Source organism: Vigna radiata, chromosome 10, assembly GCF_000741045.1.
Source record: "Vigna radiata var. radiata cultivar VC1973A chromosome 10, Vradiata_ver6, whole genome shotgun sequence".
Classification (NCBI taxonomy): Eukaryota; Viridiplantae; Streptophyta; class Magnoliopsida; order Fabales; family Fabaceae; genus Vigna; species Vigna radiata.
The window spans coordinates 828523-834426 of NC_028360.1; positions in this window are offsets into that span (position 1 = coordinate 828523).

The window sequence follows — 5904 nt, forward strand, 5'->3', positions numbered from 1 at the left end:
AGAAAAAAATGGAGAGAAATAAGGAAAAGATAGAGTAGGAAAAGATAAAGGAGAAAGAGGCCGAAAGGTTGAGTCATGGAGAGAAAGATGAGGAGAAAGAAAAAGAAGTGGTTGAGAGGAGGAGAAGATTAAGAAAAAGAGGAAGAGAGGAAAGAAGAAAAGATCATATGCAAAACCTCTTCCTCATCAAAAGAAATATCATAGGAAAGAAAAGAAGTTTAAGTGCTTTATTGAAATCTTCAAGAAATTGGAGATTAAAGTTCCTATGATTGATATATGGAAACAGGTGCTTGGTGTTCTCAATTTTCTGAAGAAATTCAGCAGGAAGAAGAAAAAGAAAAGAATATTAAGCGAGGGGAGTATCAACACCTACTGATGGGTGTTTGAACTCTACCAAGTCAAGCTAGTGACATAAAAAGAGCGCTTACTGGGAGGCACCCAGTGATCCAAGAACAATATTTTTGTAGTTTAAATTTGTAAAACTTGGTGATGTAATCATGAACAATTTTTAAATTTTTTTGTATTGTGTAGCATCTACTGAGGGATGCTAATGATTTAGGTACCCACTGACAGGTACAAGAAGGTACACCTACTGAAAGGTGTTGGAAAGATATGCATTTACTGACAAGTGCTAGAGAAGTTTGGTTCAGGCTCGTGACGTTAAACAAGCGCTACCTGGGAGGCAACCCAGTTTTCTAAACTTATCTTTTTGAATTATTCTTCTGCTTTTAGAATAGGTGTTGATTTACTTGGTTTAAAACTTATATCTGATGCAAGGGAAGTTCCGAGGAAAAAGAAATATGGTTCACAATATGTTTAATGCTGAAAAAGTTGTTTAACTTCATCATTTAGCAATGTATGATTCTCTTTTTAAATTTTTTTGGAGTTGTATTTTACCGTTAGATTTCAAAGCTATCTGATTTCTTAGGGTGAAAACCAAAATAAAAAGTTTACATTAATTTCTTTGGATATCTTTGGTTTTCACCCCTTTTAAAACGTCATTTATTTGTAGAGTTCGATGTAAAAAGATTCAATGATTTAAAAAAATAACTTCCATTTCGAGTAAAGAAATAAAATGACATAGTTTTAAACACTAATCACTCAGCTTTATAAATAAAACACACTTTAACATTACCAAATTACAATACAACAACTTGTATGGAGAGATCAACCAAGTTTCATCAACATACATATTACAATTACATTAAAAACACATATAACAAATACCATCCCCAGTAACACCTTCAACCACTTTTCTGACATAAGAACCCTTTTCTCTAAACAAGCTATTTTCATCTTTTCATCATCAGCTTCTTCCATCTTGATCACACTTTGTTCCATCATCATCAAACTTCCACATGCTTGTTCATTTCTTCCACTTCTACTCCTTTGTTCTTCGTACAACACATTTCCTTCTTCTATTGCTTCTTCACTGCACCAGCGCAAGAAGTTACAGCCAACGAAATCTTCACCCCCACCATGTTGAACGACAATAGGCACACTCCCTCGTCAAAACCCACAAAAATAAACAAACAATTATGCTTATATTAAATTGACCTTGATGTTAGGTGATGGAAACCCATTTAGGGCATTCCATTCAAAGAAGTAGCAACTCAAGCTAAGACTAAGAAAGGGAAGTTAAAGAAGGACTTTCTAAAACTTTCTTGACTTTCTTTCTCTGAGTCTTAGAAGGATTAACTAAAAACTGTTTACTTTGTTTTTGTAGGATTTAAATAAGGCTAGGACATCATGAACTATCCAGCCAAAGACTCCTTGGATCAAAGATAACAAAAGAAGAATGGTTGACTTCCGAATGGTTGACCTCGGGATTGGAATTTTGAAGCACATTGGATCTGGATTAGGTTTGGCCCAGCCAAAACCCTCTTCCTGCCCAGCCACACAGAAGCATGCTTTCCATGGGTCTTTGCTGACCTGTCTTGAAGCAAGGCACGCATGCACCTATCAGCTAGCTTTTTGGTTTGATTTGTCTTTGCTTTTGGAGGGAAATTGGGTCAGATTAAGGGCTCCTCTTCTTCTATAAATAAGAGGGTCATTACCTTGTAAAAGGCACTTTTGAGCTTTAGTGAAATGCTGTTGAATTCAATTTCCATCCCTATTGCTCTTGAGTCAATGCTTCTTTCCACTTTCTCTACCCTTTCCTCTAGCTTCCTTCTAAGGTAGGAGGGCCTTCTAAGCTGAGAGGATCAATTGCACACTCCTTCCATCACCAAAACACCAAAATCCCATTCACATACATCCATTTCCGCTGCACTACTCTGCATTTTTGGGGCTTGCTGTTTGGAGTTGTATCTCACGGATTCCAGACCCAGGCAAGCTTCCATCATTAGGGCAACCCCAGAATTTTGTGCCCTTGTTTTTAGGGGTTCTCGCACTGCGTAAAACTGCAATGTGACCATAGAAGCAAGTGGGTTTTACACCCAACCTCCTAACACTAGCACTACTATGTTGGAAGTCTGAACCCATACACTTGCAAGACGAAGATGAACGAGACATTTCCTCAACTACACAGTGCACAAACATAAAACACTGACTACCAACGACAACAATATTATTATTCCAAGTGGATCACATTGAATTTATAATGCACAATGGCAATCGAGGGTTTAAACCAAACAAAAACATAAAAAAACATAATAACACAAAATATAGGGAAAATATGAAAATATAACCACGAAAAGTATATACTAAATTTTCAAACATTGTTCAAGCACAGAAAAATATACTAAAATATATTTAAATATTACATTAATTTCATAAAAATAGACTAATCTTCCTAATCTGAGTCAGATGTCTCCATACACTCATCTTCTGTTGTGTCGTCTTCATCATTAGATTCACTTGCTGAGTCCTTTTGGATTTCTCAGAAATTCCTTATAAATCTTCTTCTTGTTGGTCCATTGGTTGAGTTCAGAATTTCTTTCATGAAACTTAAAACCTTGTGCTTTGAGACCAGTAAAAGATAGCCATATTTCATCATCAATTTTAATATCGACACCTTTGACCCGAGAGCATATAACACCATCGACAACCTTCAGATTGTGGTAGAACACTTTTACCAGGTCAGGATAGCAATCACCGGTCATTTCTACAAATTTTGCAAGACCAACATCTACAAGCCAATCTTGAAAAACAAACCCTTACTTTCTGAATAATTCCATATCCAAGTACTTATGATGGACCACCTGGAAGAGTTTTCTATAACATCCAAATTTGTATCATGTTTTGTCATCACTTATCCACCCATTTGGACTAGCATTTCTTACAACCTGTGCAACCCTCTTTCCATGCCGAGAAGATGAAGAAGCCATTTGAGAGTACAAATTGGGTGTTGACATAGAGGTATAGGGAAAGGTTACAGTTTCAATATAAGTTCAGAAATATATTTAGTTTCAATATAACTTCAGCATAACATGTCCTATACCATTAGGACTCCACATTCTACCGTTGAAATACTTGGAAGTTTAAATGAAAACGTCAAAGCCCCATAAAACTCGACGTTCATTGACGGTAAATATTTAAACCAGCAGGCCATTCTTTTATTTTTTTTTTCTTTTAAAACACAAATATTATGGAAAATCTGAAAATAAAATATCAACTGTCTTCAAAATAATAAAAAGAAAATCAAACTAAATATTACTAGTGTCAACACTCAATTTCGTCCGGATGATTAAATAATATATGTTTTTTGTTTTTGTTATTTTATTTTATTTTATCTTATTTGCATTTTAATTTTGTTTTCATTATTTTATTTTTATGGTAGTTTTTTTATTTTATTTTAGTTTTTATTTTACTTTCTATTATTCTCTTTTACGTTAGTTTCTTTTTTGTTTATTTCTTTTACTTTAATTTTTTATGTTAATAAAACAAAAAATTTTAGAAAAAAGAAAAAGAAAAAAAAAGAAGAAAAAAAAGAAAAAAAAAAGAAAACAAAAATGGTATCCGGTTCAATTTGAGCCAACTGCTTTTCCTTTTTCATTCCATCACGCTATCTCCCATTCTGGTGTAAATCTTTTGTTGTGCCATACATGCACCTACAACTTTAGTTGGCTCACCTAAAAGAGGAAATACAACAGAGCAAGGTGGCTTGGCTGGGTTGCAGGAAGCAACCATTCCACAAGCATGCCATATCCCCTTTTGGGTGGGAATACTATCTACGAAACGACGCTTTGAACAGGTTTAGCATGGGAGCATGAAAGATGAGGGAAGAGTGGCAGAGTGATGGCAGTCGCCTTTGCAAAAAGAGCAAAAAAAAAAAGAAAAAAAAATGCATCTTCAAGTTATGAGAGGTTAGCCTAAGTATTAAAAGAGAACACTACTCTCAACTTCACCATTGGACTCTCTACTCAACACAATCCACTTCCTCCATTCACATACACAAAAATAAAAAAACCCATCACAGACCTTGACCAGGATTCACCTCACCATCACAACCAGAGAGCATTCATGACCATTATTGATCATTCATCTCCACCATCAAACAGAAGCCATTTGTTTTCCATTGCCCTTCTCCCTTGCACTTACCAAAAAGCATGTTTATTTAGTCTAATGCCAAGGTCGCTGAGGAAAAGAAGTAAAGTTTAATTCAAAAAAGGGGGAGATTGTTGAGATTGTTGACAACACAAAACTCTATATCACACTGGTTTTTGATGATGACAACGCATTGATTAATAACAGTACATAAGTTCCAGTGTTACATGTTCAGCTGATATACTATACTGTTTTGAACAATGATTTTGTTGAACATATTTTGTTGATTTGCTTGTATGTTCCCTTGATTGATTATGTGCTACATGTTTGGAACATGCTTGTATTGAAATGTGTGATAAAATGATTTTGATTACCTCTTCACATTTCTGAAGAAAAGCTCACAAGCAGTTTTATGAACTTATATTTGTTGTGACAAATATCTGGTTCAGTCGAATAGACTCGTAATGGATTCGACTAAGCTAAAATCTTAGTACAGATTTTGTGAACATGTGCTTGATGAGATTTTGAGTTGAAAAGAATTTGAAAGTGTTTTTCAAAGTGTCAGTCGACATGGTGGAACACCTATTCGACTGTGTTGCTGTTATTTTTGGAATTCTGTTATGCCTATTGCTCCAACGACTATATTTTTAAAAGTTAGTTAGGATTGACTGACTGGGTCAATTGTCACAAATGTTATAACTGTTTTAATACAGTCGACTGCATTAGTAGGCTATTCGACTAAGAATGACAGGAAAACTATAAATAGAACAGAACACGATCTGTTCTGTAAGACTTTGTGATCTAACATTTTCATTGTCTTGTTTCAGAGTTATTTCTCAGTTTTGGAAGCTCCAAGAATTCTCCAAGAAGACCGTGGTGATCTTTCTTGAGAGACTCAGATTGAGGAGTCAATTGCGCATACTGTTTGATCAACATTTGCACAAAGAAGGTGCTTCTGGTTTGATCTTGAAGGCTTGGCATCCTGTGAAGACTGTTGTATTTGATTGAAGGCTTGGCAACCTGGGAAGTGTGCTGTGATAGGCTTCGCAACCTGTGAAGTGTGCTGTGATAGGCTTGGCATCCTGTGAAGAGTGCTGGTTACACATTGAGGATTGTTTAGCGTGGGTTCAGATCGCAAAAGAGGGGATTCTTACTGCAATTCTTGTTTTGTGTGCAACTATATTTGGTTTTGGGTTAGAGAGGAGATTTATATTTTTGCATGGTTGATGAGTCGATATTTTCTTGACTTTACTTAGTTTATTGTGCTAGAATTAATCAGGGAATTGTCCTTAATTTTCCGGTATTTTCCCGTTTTTCCTAAATATGCTTAATTTGACCAGAAATTCTAATTTTAATTAATTTGAATTTTCTGAGCTAATTATTTGCATTATTATTTTCAGGAAAAATTTTGGAAAC